Genomic DNA, 23763 nt, shown 5'->3' on the forward strand with positions numbered 1-23763 from the left:
CAAGTATCAAGCGTGAAACGCAAGTAACTTTGTGGGCGGGTCTTGAGTCGCTGTTGCTATTATACCGGCGGGATAAATGACTCTTGCGCCCGACGCAAATCTAAAATGGGTTGGTCTGAAGTAGCTTCATTATTCATAGGTGTGGTTTGGGCGTAACGTGAAATAAACCAATCAGAGCGACATCTCACATTCCCTTTAAGAGCAGGCGCGCTTGTTCCATGACGGATTGCTATTATAACGGCGGATTTGCCAGGCGCACGCAAGGAGCGCTTCACAGCCGAGGAGACCGACGTTCTCGTCAGGGCCGTAAAACACAGAGAAGTGACATTGTATGGGGATGGAGAAACACACCCAAATTAACTTCGGTTAAACAGGTGTATGATAATTTGGGTAAATGTGTAAGCTAGATTTCTTTCTTTAGGCCTAGATCTATCTATCTATCTATCTATTGTAATAATGTATGATTTGAAAAAATGAAAACTGCTGCTTCTGTGTAGATGAGAGAATCAAAGTGTATGTGCGTTGTGCACACGCTACATTGATTATGGCCAAGCATGCGCCCTTAAAATAGCATATGAATAACATGCGCAACGCGGATGACTAGGTTTTTCCTGGTCAGTGGCGGAATTGTTTTCTAAACCTGCAAAATAGCACCAGGGACCGTTTCCGCCGGAACACGCCCCGGGGAGCGCAAGTGTATTTCCTAGTTTACCGACGTACGTCTGTGGAGGGAAAAGTCCGCTGTGCGCGGGTGCAAAATAGGAATGATACATGCGTCGGTGTACAAAGTCAATTGCGTTGGGTGCAAGATAGGGCCCTAAGTATCACTCTGCTTGTTTGCATTTCCTTACAGACTGGCAGACTGTGCATTGCATTGTTATGCCAGTAGGTGGCAGCAATAGACTATTTTCATGAGTGAATCATTGACTCATTGAACTGCTTTGTTCAAAAAAGCTGATTCATTCAGGAACTAAAAACTGTGTTCCTTGGAGGCGGTTCTATAGGGACTTTTTCTTTGCCGTCGCAAAACCAGACAAAATAACTGGAAAAGTAATTGGCTAAACCAGACAGATTGTGTCTAAAAAATAATTTATATTAAATTCTGGTTTATTTGATATAAATATATACTATGTAGCAAATCTCTACTACAAAACTATTATCAACTAGATTTTTTTGGAAAGTTGGATGTTTTACCTGTAATACGTTAACAGCACTTTTGTCATGAAACTCTAGATGGTGCAGGCTAATGGGTCCTTAACGCAACCTGCTGACAATTACATCGTTAGCTACATGGCACAAGCTGATTGGTTCCTGTTGCATCTGCAGCCAATGAGCTTGCTGCTCAACATTTAAATAGTTGGTCAGTGTTTGCTGTAGTAGATTTCAGCACACTTTCAGAGTTCCTCTGAAACCCTCCACCTTCCCCAGCTCCACCTGTATAGATCTGCTTTGGGTAATTTCATGTATGCTATTTGTGTACCAACAGTATGTCTTACTTGCTCACAGCAGCGTGTATGTGTATGGATTGGCAGTAGCAAGTCTCTGTACTTGCTCTGCAGCAGCAGCAATAATTAATATCATCATTAGCAGCAGCAACAACAGGAGCAACAGCGTAGCAGATCTGTTTCGCCAAGAGCTAATACATTAACATTGTCATATACATTGCCATGCTAAACTCTTTTTAGTTGTCATTGATAGAAATATACAAATATTTCATTTAATTAATACCCATCTTTCACTTTTGCTGAAAGTGTGATTATTATTTATTTATTTTTATATGCAGACTGGTCACTGTCTTCATAGGTGCTCATTTGCGGTTCCTGACATGACCAGACAGCATTAGGAAAGTAACCTTGCATTCATCTTCGAGGAGATATTTTTCATAATCCTTTCATTATTACTTTCCAGATCTTTGCGCTTATCAAATACAATGGCAGGTCTCTTCTTCTCCCTGTCATAAGCTTTCAATATCACCCTCAATAAGGATAATAATGGAATATCAAATAGGATGGCACAAAAAAAAAAAACATATAAAAGAAAACACAAAAGATCCCTCCATATTTTATGACAGAAATATAAATCTGAGTTCAGAGAGGGCTTTGACTCTACGCACTTTCAAATTCATCATCTGACATGAAAGACTTAATGAATATGCAGTGTTTTTTGGTGGTTATTGGAGTTGTAAATTATACATGACCTTGTTCTGAGATATAGAGTGAGGGGTGTGGTCGGATGGGGGGTTAGTCAGAGAAAAGGACAAACAAAGAGAGAGAAAGCCTGAGTGAATGATTGACCAGCAGTCCTATAGGGTTGAATGATGCAACAGATCTAAAGTTTAGATTTACATGCAGCATAGCTAATGCACACATGCGCCATGGGCCTTATATAACAAGATATATGAAGTGTCTTTTTATTTCGTTTATTTGAACACTGGTATGCATAAAGTAGTTCAAAGTGACCTGATGTGATTCATAGAATATTTCTCATTTAAATAATACAATTTCTTGATATTCAATGTATTTTTCATAAGTATGTAAGAATCAGCAATGTTAATTATATAGTTGTCATAGGTTCAGGAAAAATATATATTTTTTGTATTATCACTATTCCAAGTCTTAGATGAAAGTTTCATAGGCAATGCATATGGATTATTTTGACCCTTTTAACTAACACACCTGATTCAACTCATCACCTCATTCACTATTCACTACATTACTTCACTATAGTCCTAATATAGTTCTTTCACTTGAAGGACTGAATGAAAACGTGGGAGTGAATTCGGAGTCTGAGTGTGTTGAAAGGGCTGCCACTTTTGCATAGTTTGTGCTTGCTGTTTAATAATCATTCGAAACCTAGCAAACTGGTATCTCCAGTAGTAATGAATTGGACATTGGATCAGTGGTTTAGAAAATGGATGGATGATTCAGCTATGCGGGCGCAATCTTCTGGCGAGACGCGGGAATTCATTTGGCGTGACCGTCACAGTGCATTATGGGTATTCTCTAGCCGTTGAGCATATATTGGTTGTACACTCATTTTTGCGGTTCATTGTGGGATTGAGTGCACTCGATAACGTCCACTACAAATGGCTGTCCCCTCAAGTAGTGGCCTATTTAAGGGTTAAGGGGGTGACTTCAGACACAGCCCAAGACTTGAATCGGGCAAAGCCACTGGAAGGCAAGCCTGCAACCAATGCAACAGCCACAGACCCTCTCATCTTCCAATAATAAGACAATCTCTGATGAGGAAGACAAAAAAGTAGACCACTGAATCCAATACATGTTTTTTGGGTCATGCATTAGTGTTAAAATATATTTTAATATAAAAAAAATATTAAACAAAGAAGCCAACATAAAATCTCAGACTTTTGGAATCCATTCTATGGTAATATCTGGAGCACAGTGGAATCGGTCCATCAGCCTGAACAGATTGTTTCAGAGGAGTGTGGACCAGTGGTCCGAACAGATGGTTTCAGACTGGAAGGTTCCTCCACACATGGGGTGGAGGGTTGTGGAGTTCTGGATGACAAGGGTGGAAAATTTCGACTTGCAGATCACAGACTTATGAGCTGTCTCAGAACTAAATAGATCCACGGATAACTGACAGTATTTTCTGATTAATCCAAACACTGCCTTGGGAAGCGTATAGTCGGATGCTCTTGAATATTCTCTCCTGGGTGACTGCTGAAGATCCTTAAAAGCTCATTTTGGGTGAAATATGGTTTGTGCATGTGTAAGGAACTAGACAGAAAGATTCATTAATAAAAGAAAATGGGCCTCAAGGGCTGGTGGGCAGCTACCCAACTTGAGCAGCTTACCCAGCATGCCACAGGAGGTGCTGTCTGGCGCCCCGACTGGTTATCAGGAAGCATGATGGCTCTGATGTTCACCTCTCCTTTGAACCATGAAGTGAAAAGGCAAGACGCCCAATGAAAGAGAAGAGGGAGAGAGAAGACCAAAAGATGCACTGAAGACTGAAACGTTGGGAAACTTTACAAAGCAAACTAAAGTCTGTGAACTAGATGCTGACACTCTCATGGTAGACATCAATGTAATCTTTGGAGAGCATGCTTCACCCTTGCTAATCAAAGTAAGAGGCATGTTTGAGCCGAGCTCAGCACTCCCTCTGTTTAGATTCCTGTACTAATAACGGAAAGCCACAGAGAACAGTAGAAAAAGACCGGTCGTCATCAGGAACAGAAGAGCACTTGCAATTACTTCCAGAGGATGAGAATATCAGGCAAGATCATTTGATAAACATTCAACCCTTCCACACAGGAAGCTAATTGATCATCATGAAGACTGAGTCATAAAGATCTGTGCATCCTGCAGTGGAAATGAACTTTCACAATATAAATAAAATGTACAACTTTGAGGTTGGTAAGATGTTTTAATGTATTCGTCTCTTGTGCTCTCCAAGGGTGCATTTATTTGATTAAAAATACAGTAAAATTTTAAACTAACTGTTTTTTTAATGTATTATATTTTAAAATGTAATTTATTCCTGTGATGGCAATACTGAATCTTCAGGATCATTACTCTAGTTTTCAGTGTCTTCACTATTTCTTTAGAAATAGTTCCAATTTGCTGATTTGGTGCTCAAGAAACATTTGTCATTATTATGCTGTGTGCTGTGTGTGTAAAATATATATTTTTTTCAAGATTCTTTGATGAAGAGAAAGTACAAAAGAACTAGCCTAGAAATCTAGACGCACCCTAGCGGCAGCAAAATGTATTTTGCAGCCAGGGCAGTCTAGCAACTCTCCATTGACTTTCGAGCTGCAAAAACCTAAATTGGGTCAGGCCAATCACGTCGTGTATAGAGTAGGCGGGGCGGGCTTAACATAATGACGACAGAGTTGCGACGGTTACCTGCCACTTGAAAACAAAGAATGGCTGCTGCTGGCGAACATCTTTCGAATCGGCTTTGGCCGTGACTCTGGAGGACTTGGAGTTAAGTTTTTCTTTGAGAAAAGAGCAAAGAACGGCACTTAAGTCATTCTTAAAAAAAGGAAGATGTGTTCGTAGTTTTGCCGGCCAGATATGGCAAAAGTTGAATCTATCAAGTAATGTTAGCTCCGCTGTTGGGAAAACGCTCTGGTTGGTTGAAGCGCTGTCCTATTGAATGCAGAGTGAATTTGAAAGACAGCCGTTTATCCCGCCCCTCGGATTGAGCGTGTCTATGGTGAGTTGCCAGGCTACAAAAGAACAGCATTTATTTGAAATAGATATTTTTTGCAACAATGTATGTCATACTGTCACTTTTGATCAATGAAATGTGTGCTCACTCTAAACTTTACTATAACTATTTCTGTAAGTATAATTATCATACTTGAATTATTTTTATTTGCGTAGTCATTGTGAATTTTCATTTACAATCCATTTGTTACAAGTGAAAAAAAAAATTATGTGAAAAAAATATAGCAACTACTGTAAATAGCTTGCTATATTATATCAGAGGACAAAAAGAAAGTCTTTTGAGAACAAGATATTGGAACACTTTTCGGAATTTAGAAATTCTGATGTTCAGAGTTTAACTTAATGTGTCAGGACAACAGTTGTTATCAAGTGTGACACAGGTTTAGTATTGCTTACACAACATTAGCAATGCCATTTTAGCTATCTGAATGAGATAGCAATATTGGGATCTACCAAAAAAAAAAAATAATGCAAAGGTGTCGTAACGAAGTACAAATACTTCGTTACCTTACTTAAGTAGAAATTTTGGGTAGCTATACTTTACTGGAGTAATTATTTTTCAGCTGACTTTTTACTTCTACTGCTTACATTTTCACGCAATTATCTGTACTTTCTACTCCTTACATTTTAAAAATAGCCTCATTTAATTTCGACTTGTTTTCATTCCGGCTTGTCATCGTTAAAAAATAAATAAATAATCCAGATAAATCGCGCCATCCAGGATAGAGTGAATTTGAAGTATAAACATATACCATTCCGACACCCTATTGGTTACATCGTCTGCCTCTAAAGTTTTACTTTTTGGCGGTTTTGAATTTGATTGTGCGGGTAAAAAATTTGGGCTGGTTTGGGGTCAGTTCGGCGGTTTTCAAACATCTACATTTTAAAGTCTAATTGGTTAAAAAACTAAACTAAAGTGTGCATGTAGTCAATAAAATCAGTCATCATGACATTACTAAACACACACGCCCATGCAGAGTCAGCTGGCGTTGGTGTTGATGTCACCGACGAGCACGCACTTTTAGCCAATCAGCTATCAGCAGGCAAGCGCGATAAGTTGGAACTGTACATTCAAGTGATCGCTAATGCCAAAGTGACATACTATACAGTAAGTTGTATCTACAGTAAAGAGTGAGACAGTGAGCAACTCTAAAAACGTACACATGTGGTGGGAGATGACTCGATGGTGAATATAACTCTGAGAGGAGAGCACAGTTGAATGACTTGAATTGAAATCGAATATGGGACGACTCCTGTCCATGGTCATGTGCACACTAGCCTAACCAGATATCTGCAGCTTTTACACCGTCCAGACTGCATGCACTCTACTTGTCCCTGACAGCTGCTGAATCAACGATGAATCAGTTTTGACTGCTAAATTCTAGGTTATGTTCGACAATGTGTACTTCCGAGGGTTAAAGTCATCGGTTCATTTCTTGATTGCCGTTTTGACAGTGTCCACCTCGACATTTGAGTCATATTTGCTAATTCTCCTTAATCCTTAATCCTTAATCTTGTTAATTCTAGGTTAATTATTGCCCTGTTTTGATCCGGTTTCCTGGAAAATTGATTTATTTTTATTTTATTTTATGATCGTTATTTTGTTTTAAGGAGATACAATTGACCCTTCGCTAAGCCCCGCCCTCCTTAGTTACTGTTGCTACGCCTGTCAAGCTTTTGCGTCTGGCACGTCTATTACAGTATGTATGCACCGGTTTCAGACATTCCTAAGGAGATAATTAGTCATTTTTGGCGAACAGGTGAAAATATGAGAAAGCAAGACTGCAGTATGCATTCGAGGGCTATATCCACGGCATAATATGCAAACGATTAGAGAATAATTTCATCAAAATTTAAGCTAAAGCCTATAACGTTAGGTCCAAGCGCAAGCAGTAGCCGCCTCGTACGCTGATCATTCAAATGGGAAACACACAAATTGAGGAACAGCTTTGTGCATGCACAGCAGCGTAAGTGAAATTTGAAAATATTCTAATATTTATAAATCAAACAGCTTATCCATAAGTATTGTGAAATAAACACAAGACATTAGCCTGACCACTTTGCAATGATAACATTCTCCCGCTTATATTTTTAGTGCGCCAGGCTACCGCTCACACGTCGTGGGTCACATAAGTGACTAACTTACTGTTATGAACTGATTAAGTTTGCATACCAACCTTTTCCTTGGAGATCTCCGGCAAAGCCCCCTGATGTTCCCTCCTTTTACTAACTACATTTTACTTTTACTAGACACGGGGAGAGTCGCGATCGGATTGGGGTAACGTTACTAGTTTGGCCGTCGATTAACAAAATGCTGAAATATATTTTGAAGTAACGTTAAATTATGTCAGTGAGCGTCCGTCTTGCCTTTAATCACACTGCTTGATCCACGAGCTGGACAATAACTTTATTCTAGAGCTGCTATAAAGCCAAAACACTTTACTTTAAATTTCCTATTATCAATGTAAAGCTGCTTTGGAACAATCTACATTGTTAAAAGCGCTATATTTATAATGAAGATGACGCCCGGCATTTCTCCCCTTGGGTTTTAGGTTTCGGGAAGGGAACAAAATCCACCACCCCGTCCAAACTTTTAGGATACCGGGTATCTGATTTGCACAATCCATACGCACAACGCTTCGGCATGTTTCTCTCGCTCGAAAGCTTGCCAGACCTCCCGCGCCTAGTTACGGTTGCTAAGCCACGATTGGCCTGTGGCGGTTTTCGGGCGTGGCTTAGCGAAGGGTCAATTGAATGACCTTGAATGACATGGTAATAAAATTATATCACATTATTTTGGCAGTAAAATTTTGGGCGTTTTTTTCTTGGAGTGGGTGGGTTTTGGTGAGCTTTATTTTGTGCTGGAAATCACCGTCCCAATCTGGCAACGCTGTGCACCATTACAATACTTACAGGCAACTAGTCATCATATCTTCCGCTCCATGAAACACGTTAATGCTCAGCAGTACACATATGTGACCCTGGCCCACAAAACCAGTCACATGGGTACATTTTTTGAATTTGAGATTTATACATCACCTGAAAGCTGCATAAATAATCTTTCCATTGATGTATGGTTTGTTATGATAGGGCAATATTTGGCCAAGATACACCTATTTGAAAATCTGGAATCTGAGGGTGCCAAAAAATCAAACCATTGAGAAAATGGCCTTTAAAGTTGTCCATTTATGTTCGCGATTGTGCTGCATTCACTCACAAAAATAAATGTTTGATATTTACGGTAGGAAATTTACCAAATATCTTCATGGACCATGATCTTTACTTAATATCCTAATGATTTTTGGCATAAAAGAAAAATCGATAATTTTGACCCATACAATGTATTGTTGGCTATTGCCACAAATATACCCGTGCAACTTATGACTGGTTTTGTGATCCAGGGTCACATATATGGTTCTTTAATGTATTTGCATTGTACTAAAATGCGTTTATTTTCAATGGGCATATATACGGCTGAAATAGGTAGCCTAGTGCATCCCAAATTTTTCAACATTAACATTTTAATATAACAATTTAGTCATTATGGCCTGATGGTGAGATTGTGCACTATAGGCCCCTGTGGCGCGGTCTAAGCTTTTGTCCTTAATGGCATTTTTCCCCCTTACTTTTACTTTTATACTTTAAGTAGTTTTGAAACCAGTACTTTTACACTTTTACTTGAGTAAAAAGCTTGAGTTGATACTTCAACTTCTACAGACGTCTTTTTAAACCCTGGTATCTATACTTTAACCTGAGTAATGAATGTGAATACTTTTGACACCTCTGCTAAAACGAGAGGAAGATGCACAATTAACACGTTTCATGTAATTGCCTCTTCTAATCGCTGTAACTGCTCAATCACTGCATATGTCATGTTGTCATATGAATAGTGTTACATGAAAACCTTACTTATTTTTCCTGTAATCCGTGTGTAATATTTTCAGGCATCACTTTACAAATAAAGAGCAAAAGGAATTAAATAGACTGATGGGAAAGGAAATCGGAGCAAAGAAGATCGACAAACAGCTAGAGAGAAAGAACGAAAGAGAGAGATGACGAACAAAGGCAATCTTTCATGTTTTGAGGTGCCGCAGGGACATGATGCAGAAAACTTTAAATTGATAGGGAGTTCACTGCAGGCTTATGTAACTCTCTCTGGCATTTCCTTTCTTTCACCTACATTCATTTGTTTTCTTGGTTTTTGTGAGCCTGTGTCTCACCCTTTGCCTTTTGTACTCTAAAAGCATACAGGTGCCCCAGAGCTGCAATTTACTCCTGCTTTCTTTTACCTTCTGCCTTTTCCTTCCTGTTTCCCATCACTTCTCAAGTCAAAACCATCATCAGTTTCCCTCTTTGACAAGAGGAAGAAAGATCCAGAACATCTGAATGAAGACATGCTTTGCATTCTCAAACCTTGCAAGCATTTTTGGAGCTACAAGTATTGGCATTACTGCCTTAACTATTTAGTCGTCTAGCTTTTACAAAAATATGCAGTATTGTGGTACTGTATAAAGTTAAACTGCTGCAACTTACTTCTAAACTATCCACTTTTTCCATGTAGCATTGGATTCTGATTCATTTTGTTCAAGTGGCTCACTTGCGAAATGATTTACATGAACCATTCAAATGAACTGATTTATTAATTTGAGATCTTGCATAGAAGTCATAGTTACATGTTTTTGCAGCAAAATATTTAGTTATTGTAGATTCATTTCCAAAAGTTAAGGCAAATTAATACTTTTACTCAGCAAGTATGCATCAATTGATCAGAAGTGAAAGTAAAGACATTTATAAGTTTCCATTTTAAATAAATGCTGTTCTTTTTAAATTTATTCCACAATTCCACATTTATGTTAATCAGCACAACATTGACTATAATGACAAATGTTTCTTAAGCACTAAATGAGCAAATTAGAAAATATTGAATGGCAGTGTAACATTTTTGATGTGATTATTAGCTGTATTCAGTTAAATATAATAAATATAAATGATGTAATCAATAAATAAAACAAAAATATTGCCCACTTAAAGGGATAGTTCACCCAAAAATGAAAATTAGCCCATGATTTACTCACCCTGAAGCCATCCTAGGTGAATATGACATTCTTCTGTCAGACGCACACAATCGGAGTTATATTAAAAATGTCCTGGCTCTTCCAAGCTTTATAATGGAAGTGAATGGGTATATTTTTTTGGAAGTCCATCAAAGCGCTTCCATCCGTGATAAAAGTGCTCCACAGGGCTCCGGGGGGTTAATAAAGTCCTTCTGAAGTGACGCGATGCATTTGTTTAAGAAAAATATCCACATTTAAAACTTTATCGACTAAAATAACTAGCTTCCAACCACTTCTTCACCACAATTTTCATTTTTGGGTGAACTATCCCTTTAAATTGCTTCAGTGCAGTTAGCATCTTTTCTTTATCTGTGTCTATTCTCTGAAGTAGCTTTACTGTAATTCAACTACTTTGGGAGTAGCTTGTAGTTTGACATGACACTTTCAAAGCAGCTTTCCGAACACTGCAAACATAGGAAGTCACATGTTTCATTTTTTCTAAAAATGTCACCAGTCTGTTGCACTCTCTGTGCTTTGATGAATACGTAATTGAGCTTTAAGTGGTTGGAAGCCTTTTAGCATGTCGTTAACAGTCATTTCTGTTTTTAGTCTTTACTTCATGCTTTTTCCTTATGTGTCATTTGCCACTGGCTTCAGATGGAAGGCCATAGAATGTGAGAGTTCTTGGCCACATGCAGATGGAAGGAGGCAGGAGAACATGCCATTTGCTCATAAAACCTTAATACATCTCATTTAATATTCTTACGGGATGTCTCTTAGTTAGTCTTGGGTTTGTGTATGTAATGAACTGTGAAGGAGGAGGACATGGAAAGCAAGGAAAAGGTTCTGTTCGACAAGCTTGGGGCAGATTTTGTGATTGACTTATTGAACTTCTCGTGACTGGAATTTGATATGTAATTCTGAGAAAAGTCTGAGAATACATCGAAAATCTGGGTTTTATTTTTATTTGAACCTATAATGAACTAGAACTAGATTTTAAACTAGAATAGGGGTAAATTTGAAGTAAATATCTAAGCAAAACCTTGCTTCACTAAGCAAATTTCTGACGGCTGGTGAAGGACCTTAACTCAATCTGCTTGCAATTACATCATTCTCTATAGGGCACAGCTGATTGGTTCCCGCTGTATCAGTAGCCAATAAGCTTGCTGCTCAACTTTAAAATATTTGGCTGTAGCAGTTTGCAGCGCACTTTCAGAAACCCTGCATCTTCCCCAGCTCCACCTGTATAGATCTGCTACAGGTAATTCATGTATGCTTGTACAAAAGCAGCATGTCTTACTTGCTCACAGCAGCGTGTCGTGTATGAATTGACATTAGCAAATCCTGTACTTGCTCTGCAGAAGCTTATAACACAATATTATAACATAATATTTATATAACATAATATTTTATAGTCAGATTGAACCTCACCATTGGCATGTCAAGGAACTCATGATGGAAAAAGAAAAAAACTTGGAAGACATGCTTGGAAGACATCTGAGTGTTTTGCATTACACACAACTTTTTGGTCATGCTTCGTTCACTTCATCAGGCTGACTGGTAAAAAAGGTGATTTGCACCTCCGTCATTGTCACCTCTGTTATTAATTTGTCAGATACACTCTGTCAGCCAACCTACATATCTAACAATTGTCAGCAATATTATGCCTATGACAGAAAGTCAATATCACCCTTCGGTAAATGGTGACATACCTGGGTTCATTACATTTCCATGGAGCAGCTGTCATTGCATTCATTCTCGGCTTCACATTTTACCTCCCAGTATCCGCTAATCCTGTCAGAATGCGTCAATGTCAAAGCATAACCCTTGCAGGAAATGGGGGTCGTTGCTACACCAGTAATGATTCCATGTTTAAAGGTGCGTTTTTTTCCGTTTTTTTTTCACTGTACTTAAGCATAAAAATACCATAATATATTTGCAGATATTTAGGAAACATACTGTACTAAGTTCACATACTCTTTATCTGAAAAACAATGCTATAGCCAGTTATTTTACTTTGAAATGTGCGTTTCGTGTCGGAATGTATGTTTTTGTTTTGGTCTGTGTGATTTACCCAATAGTATTTTGACACCCCAGGTTGCCAGTTGGCGGAAAACGCAGAATATTGCAGCGATGATTGAAGCTAACAAACAAATGTGTCAGAGATCGCAGATTCTATCCGACCTAAAAAGCATCCATCTAATAATCTCTATAAACGGAAGCATATTAAAAGGCGGATAAATCAACTCATCAACTTACAGTTGTAAGTCTCCTTGCTTTTGTAACACAGGTTAAATAAAGTTAATATTTAATTTACACAATTTAGTTATATGATTTTCCCTTAATAAAAGTCGATAAGAGATTATTAAGATTAAGAATATTAAGAAAAATATGTGAATATATTCTAAAATAAATTCTCAGCGATCAACCAATGAGAGCTCTCTTGTCAGTAACGTCATGTGTCGACGAGCATGCGCGATGACAGAAGAGACAAGCTTGATTGAGAAGAGCAGACGCAATCCCACCGTTGCGATCCATTTTATGTATCTGAGGTTAAAAATCTTTTAAAAAAAGTATTGAGAAGTTGAGATATAGTTAATTTGATGCATTCTGAACAAGAAGCCGACTGAATAGAGGAATAAATCATTATTGGTGAGTCAGTATCACATAATTAATGAAAATAAAAGACTAATCCTTCATAATAGGATAGAATTACTGCTACTAAACATTAAATTAGTTGCTGTGGACTGATTATTTTCTTTAAAAATTGTATTTTGATCCGAGTGGTAACAAATGTCTAAAGTGAACCGCATGGTCATTGTACATTGCAGTTCACTGACGCCATTTAACGATCACGCACGAGGTGCGCCTGAGTGAGAGCGCATGGCCATTGCACATTGCAGTTCATCGACGCCATTTTACGATCACACACGAGGTGCGCCCGAGTGAGAGCAAAAGAAAAAAATCGATCATAAAGGTAACTTAGTTAAGCAGTTCTGTGAAGAAAAAGATATTTGTATGTACTAGTATGTAATTACTTAAGTTTGAGCGGTCATAGTGAACCGCATGGTTATTATTTGTTCATTTCAGAGTTCAGCGTCACCATTGTTGGCTACGTGTCTGTATGAAAGAGAACTAGTGATTTAGAGGTAAACGAATGTGATTATATTAGTTCGTGAAGAAATTTTAATTGTGTATTAGATGTTATTCTGGATCTTAGATGTGGAACTTATTTTGAAATGTACTTAATGAATGTTCTGGTCTGTGATCAGGCCAGGTTTTTTTCTCTCCTGTGTTTTTCTTTGTTTTTTTCTTTTCTTTCTTCCTTCTTGATTCGTGAAGATCTGCACGACCTCCTGTAACATCCTGTAGACTGCGAGTTTGATGGCGAGCCAACCCAGTTGTAGAAAAGAAGACATTGCGTGGTGGAGAGGAGGCCCGATATCCTTTCCTTGAGTTTCCACTGAAACCGCATTGAACGACAAACTTGATTTAAAGAACTGTTTCTTTTTCTTTTCCTTCTTGAGGGTGTATGGTCAACTATCACCCAAAATTGAGAGACATTTAACTTTTCATGAGAGACACTTGAAATCCCTTTGAGAGAGAGATTAGCCTATACTCTTTTGTGATATTCTGTCTGTTTCATTTATTTTATTTTTCCTGAATGTTGAACTGACTATGTGGGTATATATGTGAAAACACCGACAAGAGTGCACTCGAGGTGGAAATTTGCAGTCAGTTTTATTGTTTATTGTGTTTCTGTCATTTATTTTATTTTATTTTATTGACTTTCTACTTTTCGTCCAAATTAAATTTAAACAATTATATTTCTAAATTAATCTTGTGTCTGTCTGTTACTTCGTATGCTAACCCGCCGTCTCCATAGCGATCCCTAGTCCTTCTGATAGAATTCAAATATTATCTGTATTATAATAATAATAATAATAATAAAGCAGCAGAAAAAACTACTTAATTACTAATTAATTACTGTATAATCCAAACAAGTGCTACATAAACTTTGGCGAGCCAGCCAGGAGACGGCGCTGTTGCAGAGAACTAACAGCTACACATTTGATTTTCCTTTTTTCTCTTTTGCTTTTAAGCAAGCGACGATAATGGAGATTATTGAAGCTGAAGGGATTATTATCCCAAACTCCGTAATAGTCAGTGGTTTAACAGACACTGAGAGCGATGACGAATTGTTTGATGCTCTGAAACGATACGGGTCATTTGCCAAAACCGTGCGCATCGATGACAAAGAATCCGAGTTCTACCAAAACGTAATCGTTGAGTACAACAGTAATCAAGCGTTGCAATCACTCGGACCAAAATTGCCGTTTACTCACCAGCTGTCAAGCGAACCAGGTGTTAAGTGCGATGTGAGAGCATTAGCCAGTGTGTTTACACAGCAACTTGGTAGTAGCATAACAAAATCCTACCTGGACAGATTAAAAGAAATAGCAGAACTGAGCGGAAACAACTTTGAGTCTATACTGAGTGAAATGCTGTCGCAAATGAGTGCTGACCTCCCACCAGAGCCTGCCGTTTCTGGTAGTACTGGTGACAATACCTGTGAGAAACCATATTGGGCATCTCCGGATGGGAATTTCGACCCAATTCGTAATCCACCAAGTCAGATAGATGATGTACCGTCCCAACCTACTCCTATCAATTTGATTGAACCGACCCTTCGCACGTCGTCCAAATTTCTCAACCCGCCTGAGGTCCAAAGGCTAGTAGTTGAGCATGTTGTGCGGAGCAGTGAAGTGGTTGCTCAAGGGCAGATACAGCCCAGGCTCAGAGTGTTTTCAGGAAAATGCCCTAGGCCTGGAAACGAGGTAGATTACGACATTTGGCGTTCTAGTGTCGAATTCATTTTGAAAGATCCGTCTTTGTCCGATTTGCATGCGTCTAGGCGAATACTAGACAGTCTTTTGCCGCCTGCGGCGGATGTTATAAAGCATCTGAATCCCGAATCTCCTCCTTCTGCTTACCTCCAGCTGTTGGACTCCGCTTTCGGGGCTGTGGAGGACGGGGACGAATTGTTAGCGAAATTCATGAACACGTTGCAGGATGCAGGTGAAAGGCCATCTACTTATCTGTACAGGTTACAGTCAGTTTTAAGTGCAACCGTCAAAAGAGATGGTATTGTCCCAGCAGAGGCAGATAGGCATCTCCTAAAGCAGTTTTGCAGGGGCTGCTGGGATAATGACTTGATCGCCGAACTACGACTAGAGCAAAAGCGAAACAATCCTCCTTCCTTTGCACAGCTTCTCCTTATGCTTCGTACAGAGGAGGATAGACATACTGCGAAAGCAACTCGAATGAAGCAACACCTTGGGTCTTCTAAGCAGAGAGCGTTTATGCACTCTCAGAAAGCGTGGATTTCTGCTGAGTTAGAACAAGATGAAGCTCCTAGAGTGAGTCCTCTTGAAACTGAAACGCGTGAGTTAAAGAAGCAGATTGTCAAGTTGCAGAGTCAGTTAGCTAATCTTGCAGTCCGACCAAAACATCCAAAGAGAACTCCGTCGCGAGAGGTAGTCAAAAGGCCTGCACCACCTGACCAAAGGAAGTCAGGGGCTGCTGCGAGTGTAGTTCCGGTCAATAAGAAGCCAACTGATAGACCTAGACCGTGGTACTGTTTCACATGTGGTGAGGATGGCCACATTGCATCGTCCTGTAGTTCTGAGCCAAACCCCGAGCTTGTCGCTACTAAACGTAGGCTGTTAAGGGAGAAACAGTTACAGTGGGAGTCACAGAATCCCTCCACTAGCGTAGATTTAAACTCGAGGCAGTTCCTGTCGCGGGACATACAGGAACTGAGCTTAAATCGAGTGGTCCCATTGTAAATCGTGTCTTCAAGAAATGCCAAGCTCCTAGGAAGCAGAGTGCAAACCTACCTAAGGGCTTAGTTGGTGCTAGATGTGTTGCCGAAGTCAGCATAGCTGGTAAGAAATGTCATTGTCTACTCGACACTGGATCGCAGGTCACAACTGTGCCTAAGTCTTTTTATGAACGACACCTCTCAGAGCACCCGATTAACCCTTTTGACGATATTTTGGAAGTAGAAGGCGCCAATGGGTTTTCCGTTCCGTACGAAGGCTACGTAAAGGTAGACATCACTTTCCCTGAGGAGTTTTTGGGTGCGACTATTGAAGTGGCCACGGTAGCTCTAGTCGTTCCAGATGTAAAGTCTCACACTCAGCCTTTGATCTTAATAGGTACAAACACTCTCGACATCCTCTATGAGCAGCAGTTAGTGGCAGTATCCCCGAAGCACCAGCCATCTCTATTTGGGTATAGAGTGGTTTTGAAAACTCTTGAAACGAGGCGAAAGCAGAACACGAGTGGCGTTCTGAGTCAGGTGAGATTAAGAGGCAACATACCGGAGGTCATGTCCGCTGGTCAAACTGTCGTGGTGAAAGGCTCTCTTGCGGTACCCGGTGGGATAGATAAGTGTGTAGTGGTAGAACACCCGTCTGAATCCTCTTTACCTGGTGGTGTGTTTGTGAAGCGCTGCTTACTTACTCCTTCTAGTCAATCTGTCTGGTTACCTGTGGTACTAAAAAACGAAACCGAGCACGATATAGCCATTCCCCCAAGATGCATAATAGCAGAGCTGCATGCAGTTGAGTCCGTGCTCCCCCAGCCGAGTGTTTCCCCTGTTAGTAAGCACTTGCCTACTCAGGATTCTAATTTCGCCTTGAATTTCGGTGAGTCCCCATTGCCACAAGAATGGCGGGAACGCATTTCAGCAAAACTCAGAGAAATGCCTGACGTTTTCAGCCAACACGATTTAGATTTTGGGCATACACAAAAGGTGAAACATCGTATACATCTGCACGATGAAACTCCCTTTAAACATAGGGCGCGACCTATTCATCCACAAGATCTGGAAGCTGTCCGCAAACATCTGCGCGATCTTCTTGCGAGTAACGTTATCCGAGAGTCTGAGTCGTCTTTTTCTTCGCCTATTGTAGTGGTGCGGAAGAAAAATGGAGATGTACGGTTGTGCATAGACTATAGGAAGTTAAATCTTCAAACAGTTAAAGACGCATATGCATTACCCAATCTCGAGGAGACGTTTTCCGCTTTAACTGGATCAAAATGGTTTTCCGTTCTCGACTTGAAATCTGGGTATTACCAGATAGAGGTGGAAGAGGCAGACAAACCTAAAACCGCCTTTGTCTGCCCCCTGGGGTTTTGGGAGTTTAATCGCATGCCTCAGGGGGTCACTAACGCCCCAAGTACTTTTCAGAGATTGATGGAGAAGTGTATGGAGGATATCAATCTCAGGGAAGTACTTGTCTTCCTGGACGATCTGATCATATTTTCTGAAACTTTGGAAGAGCATGAAAGACGGCTGTTAAAAGTTCTTTCTCGGCTCAGAGAGTATGGGCTAAAACTCGCCCCTGAAAAGTGCAAGTTTTTTCAGACGTCTGTACGTTATTTAGGGCACATAGTGTCAGAGCGTGGAGTAGAGACCGATCCAGAGAAAGTACAAACCTTAAAAACCTGGCCGAGTCCCACAAACCTTAAAGAGTTAAGGTCGTTTTTGGGCTTTTCGGGGTATTACCGCCGATTTATTAAAGATTATTCTAGGGTTGTGAAACCACTCACCGACTTGACTGTAGGGTATCCGCCGACTAGGAAAGGTGGTAAACGGAGTGAGAGTAAGGGTCCATACCATAACCCTAAAGAGTCGTTCGGAAACCGTTGGACGCCGCTTTGTGAGGAAGCGTTTCGGTCTGTTATCGACAAACTAACTACTGCGCCTGTGTTGGGCTTTGCAAACCCTAAACTTACCTATTTCCTACATACAGATGCCAGCACCAAGGGTTTAGGAGCAGCCTTGTATCAGGAACAGGAAGGGAGGATGCGAGTCATTGCATATGCAAGTAGAGGGTTGTCCCGCAGTGAGTCCAATTACCCGGCGCACAAGCTTGAGTTTCTTGCCCTTAAATGGGCAGTAACTGAAAAGTTTAGAGACTATCTGTATGGTAGCCAATTCACCGTCATTACCGACAGCAACCCTCTAACGTATGTTCTAACCACGGCGAGACTAGATGCGACTAGCTACCGGTGGCTTGCTGCCCTTTCCACTTTTTCTTTTAAGTTACAGTACAGAGCAGGCAAGCTAAATGCTGATGCTGATGGTCTATCAAGGCGACCACAGGAACAGTTGCCCGAAAATCCTTTATCTCAAAAAGAGTACGAACGAATTCAACAGTTTATGCAGAATCATCTCACGGAAGCTGCAGATTCTTGTGACACCGCAAGTGAAGTAGTTCAGGCTATATGTGAGAAACATCTGGTCAGACAGCCAACGGACGTTGGGTGTGGTGCTGCGTTTGTTGAATCTCTTGCACTTTATCCTGATGCTGTACCTGATAGTTACGAACAAGAAGGTGATTTTGAGGGGTTACCTGTTGTATCTTACCTGTCAGGGAACCTCGGTGATGATCAAAGGGCAGATCCAGTCATTCGGGAAGTAGTATCTTGCCTAGAGTCGGGAGAAAAGCCTCCACCAACAGTCAGGAGGGAACTCCCAGATCTTCCTTTTTTTCTAAGAGAGTGGAACCGTCTTGAGTTAAAAAGTGGGGTGCTTTACCGGAAACGGCAGGTAGAGGAATTAGTTACTTATCAACTCGTGCTACCTGAGAAACTGAGGCCCTCTGTATTGACCAGTTTGCATGACAGTATGGGTCATATGGGGGTGGAGAGAACTCTAGACTTGGTAAGGTCTCGGTTCTACTGGCCGAAGATGGCTGCGGAGGTAGAACAAAAGATCAGGACATGCGGTCGTTGTGTGAGGAGGAAATCATTGCCTCAAAAAGCTGCACCGTTGGTTAATATCCAAGCCACAAGACCTTTAGAGTTGGTCTGTATGGATTTTCTCTCATTAGAGCCAGACAAAAGTAACACGAGAGACATCTTGGTAATCACTGACTTCTTTACCAAATATGCTGTGGCAGTCCCCACACCCAACCAAAAGGCAAGAACGGTAGCGAAATGTCTTTGGGAAAATTTTGTTGTGCACTATGGGTTCCCCGAGCGTCTTCATAGCGATCAGGGCCGAGATTTTGAATCGCGCACCATCAAAGAGCTTTGTGAGGTGGCAGGTATTAAGAAAACCCGAACAACCCCTTATCATCCCAGGGGAAATCCTGTCGAACGTTTTAATAGGACCCTGCTCAGTATGTTGGGTACCTTAGAAGAAAAAGACAAGGTTCGTTGGAGAGATTTCGTAAAACCTTTAGCTCATGCGTACAACTGCACGAAACATGAGGTCACTGGGTTCACTCCCTACGAATTGATGTTTGGACGTCAACCCAGGTTACCCGTTGACCTTGCTTTTGGGTTGCCGTATCAAGATGGTCCACGACAGTCTCATTCGGAGTATGTCAGTCATCTAAAAAACAATCTGAAAGAAAGTTATTCGCTTGCGTCACGTGGTATGTCAAAAAGTGCAGAAAGAAACAAAGCTAGGTTTGACAAATCTGTAACTTATTGCTCTTTGGAGATTGGTGATCGAGTGTTGGTGAAGAACGTTAGGCTACGCGGGAAGCATAAGTTAGCAGACAAGTGGGAGTCTGAGGTGTATGTTGTGGTGAGTCAGGCAGCTGAATTGCCAGTTTATACTGTTCGTCCAGAGAGAAAGGACGGTCCTCTGCGTACTCTTCACAGAGATATGTTGCTCCCGTGTGGGTTTTTACTGTCTTCCGAAGTTGAACCACCCACTCTAAACGAATCCATCTCAAGACCTCGAACACGACAGAATCCTAAGGTTCCGTTAATTGATGACACTTGTCTCTCTGATTCCGAAGAAGGAAATTCGTATTGCGAGTACAGCCATACTCCAAGTATAGAGACAGTACATTTCTCTACAGTTCATGATATCTGTACGGAAAGAGAGACAGTGAACGCTGATTCTACTGATAACTCGGCCGAACAATCTTTCCCTATCGGCGACACCTTGCAGGGCGACCAAAGTAATAATTTACTTGTTGAAGCCTTACCAGTTGATAAACCGGGTGAATACTTACCTGTCGACACACTCGATGAGCACTTACCTCTTAATGTTTCCGGCACCCTTGGACAGAGTAATTTACCTGGTCAGGGCCAAGTCGAAGCCGTAATGGGCAGTTCTGTTGATGAAGTTGAAGTAACCAGTGTTGTTGAAAGTTCAGGTGTTTGTGAAAAAGCCGAACAACAATCAGAAGATGAGATAGACACCTTACCGAGGCGTTCCGTTAGACCGAGAGGAGAACCAGAGCGACTTACTTATTTTCAGCCAGGAAACCCATTAATATATGTGGTCCAATCTTTGTTCCAAGGTCTGAATTCAGCTTTTGTTAAATCTCTTGGTGGAGATGAAACTCTGAATGTCCTTCCCTTGCTGCCTAATGGTTTACACGGTGTGGTCACCAGTCAGCCGAGCAGAACATGCAAAGGGACTTGCATGAATTTAGGAGGGGAGAATGTAACACAGGTTAAATAAAGTTAATATTTAATTTACACAATTTAGTTATATGATTTTCCCTTAATAAAAGTCGATAAGAGATTATTAAGATTAAGAATATTAAGAAAAATATGTGAATATATTCTAAAATAAATTCTCAGCGATCAACCAATGAGAGCTCTCTTGTCAGTAACGTCATGTGTCGACGAGCATGCGCGATGACAGAAGAGACAAGCTTGATTGAGAAGAGCAGACGCAATCCCACCGTTGCGATCCATTTTATGTATCTGAGGTTAAAAATCTTTTAAAAAAAGTATTGAGAAGTTGAGATATAGTTAATTTGATGCATTCTGAACAAGAAGCCGACTGAATAGAGGAATAAATCATTATTGGTGAGTCAGTATCACATAATTAATGAAAATAAAAGACTAATCCTTCATAATAGGATAGAATTACTGCTACTAAACATTAAATTAGTTGCTGTGGACTGATTATTTTCTTTAAAAATTGTATTTTGATCCGAGTGGTAACAAATGTCTAAAGTGAACCGCATGGTCATTGTACATTGCAGTTCACTGACGCCATTTAACGATCACGCACGAGGTGCGCCTGAGTGAGAGCGCATGGCCATTGCACATTGCAGTTCATCGACGCCATTTTACGATCACACACGAGGTGCGCCCGAGTGAGAGCAAAAGAAAAAAATCGATCATAAAGGTAACTTAGTTAAGCAGTTCTGTGAAGAAAAAGATATTTGTATGTACTAGTATGTAATTACTTAAGTTTGAGCGGTCATAGTGAACCGCATGGTTATTATTTGTTCATTTCAGAGTTCAGCGTCACCATTGTTGGCTACGTGTCTGTATGAAAGAGAACTAGTGATTTAGAGGTAAACGAATGTGATTATATTAGTTCGTGAAGAAATTTTAATTGTGTATTAGATGTTATTCTGGATCTTAGATGTGGAACTTATTTTGAAATGTACTTAATGAATGTTCTGGTCTGTGATCAGGCCAGGTTTTTTTCTCTCCTGTGTTTTTCTTTGTTTTTTTCTTTTCTTTCTTCCTTCTTGATTCGTGAAGATCTGCACGACCTCCTGTAACATCCTGTAGACTGCGAGTTTGATGGCGAGCCAACCCAGTTGTAGAAAAGAAGACATTGCGTGGTGGAGAGGAGGCCCGATATCCTTTCCTTGAGTTTCCACTGAAACCGCATTGAACGACAAACTTGATTTAAAGAACTGTTTCTTTTTCTTTTCCTTCTTGAGGGTGTATGGTCAACTATCACCCAAAATTGAGAGACATTTAACTTTTCATGAGAGACACTTGAAATCCCTTTGAGAGAGAGATTAGCCTATACTCTTTTGTGATATTCTGTCTGTTTCATTTATTTTATTTTTCCTGAATGTTGAACTGACTATGTGGGTATATATGTGAAAACACCGACAAGAGTGCACTCGAGGTGGAAATTTGCAGTCAGTTTTATTGTTTATTGTGTTTCTGTCATTTATTTTATTTTATTTTATTGACTTTCTACTTTTCGTCCAAATTAAATTTAAACAATTATATTTCTAAATTAATCTTGTGTCTGTCTGTTACTTCGTATGCTAACCCGCCGTCTCCATAGCGATCCCTAGTCCTTCTGATAGAATTCAAATATTATCTGTATTATAATAATAATAATAATAATAAAGCAGCAGAAAAAACTACTTAATTACTAATTAATTACTGTATAATCCAAACAAGTGCTACACTTTCCATTGTCAATTTCGCTCACTCCTGTTGAGTGTCCTCAATCTAGAAACCCGCGTGATCGTCAAGTCTGAGGAGGAGGGGGCGGGGTCAACTCTTTCCAACATTTTGAGTTTGGACTGCAGTACCCATTTCAACCACTAGTTGTCAATATTACATACTGCACCTTTAATGTTACCTACACCACACAAGGGATTCTTTCCATCTAAACTGGATGTGACTTTCAAGCCTAGAAGTGAATGTTTTATAAGCAATTGGATAACCATATTCAGCACAGTAACGCAGAACTGAATGTTGTATTTACCGCAGGAGGGTCAAAAGTTATATAGTGTACCTTTAATGATTTAAAAAAAAACATTTATCTCATATTCATGTAAAGCTTTAATCTGTACACAGAATGAAGAGTAAATATATGGGTTTACTATTGCTTCATAATTTCTTTCTCCCCCCTGAGCTGAGTTCTGAAATAACTGCTTTGAAATCATTCTGAAATCAGAGTAATCTATGTATGTAATTTACCCCAAACGCTCGCAACATCAAATGACTTTGAAACTGTTGATCAACAAAAATCACTGGAATCACTGTTGATGAAAATGTAAAAAACACTTTTTTTTTAAAGTAACATTGCAGGATATAAACAAAGTGCTCACAATGTGTAGAGAACGATTTCCCTGTTTTAACTGAATACCGGTTAACTGACCTGCTTATATATGAGATTATTAAAGGGGTCATATAATGGTACATGCACTTTTACAAGTTGATTGTACTGAAATGTGTGTTGGCAGTGCCTGTACACAATCATCATAAAATGATAAAAATCCATCCAGTGTTTTTTTCAAATCTTCTTATATGTTTTCCCCTCTCTCAAATCAAGCCGTTCGACCGTGTGACGTCACACGGTCGGACGCCCCTCCCACGATTGTTGATTGACAGCAGCATTTCAACACAGACCCGCCCTCGCTCGTGAGCGAGCTGTCATCATAGTCCGCGCGGTCATTGTTGATACGCTGGAGCAGAATGGCGTCTAAGCGATTGTGGTGTTCTGTTCTTGGGTGTAATAAGGAACACAGCAGTCATTTTGATGTTCCTAAATCCGAACCGCTGAAGACGCAGTGGCGGAGTTTTGTTTTCGAAGGGAATATTCCCCACGATCAACGTCAATGCTTTCATGTTTGCGCGAATCATTTCACCAGACTGCTTTATAAACGAGAACACTGAAAAATGTATTAGCTCCTGTCTGAGTATGTGTTGTTTATGTGCCTAATGACTGTCATAGTCTCACAGACTGGTTATTTTTT

The 23763-nt window shown here is 40.1% G+C and overlaps 1 protein-coding gene across 1 annotated transcript in view; it reads left to right on the forward strand.

The window, feature by feature from the left end:
- Nucleotides 1–23763, forward strand: part of cfap58 (cilia and flagella associated protein 58) — a 151844-nt gene that overhangs the window by 38101 nt on the left and 89980 nt on the right. The gene's annotated exons all lie outside the window — the stretch shown is intronic.

Source organism: Rutilus rutilus (genome assembly GCF_951802725.1).
Source record: "Rutilus rutilus genome assembly, chromosome: 2".
In the NCBI taxonomy this organism is placed as follows: domain Eukaryota; kingdom Metazoa; phylum Chordata; class Actinopteri; order Cypriniformes; family Leuciscidae; genus Rutilus; species Rutilus rutilus.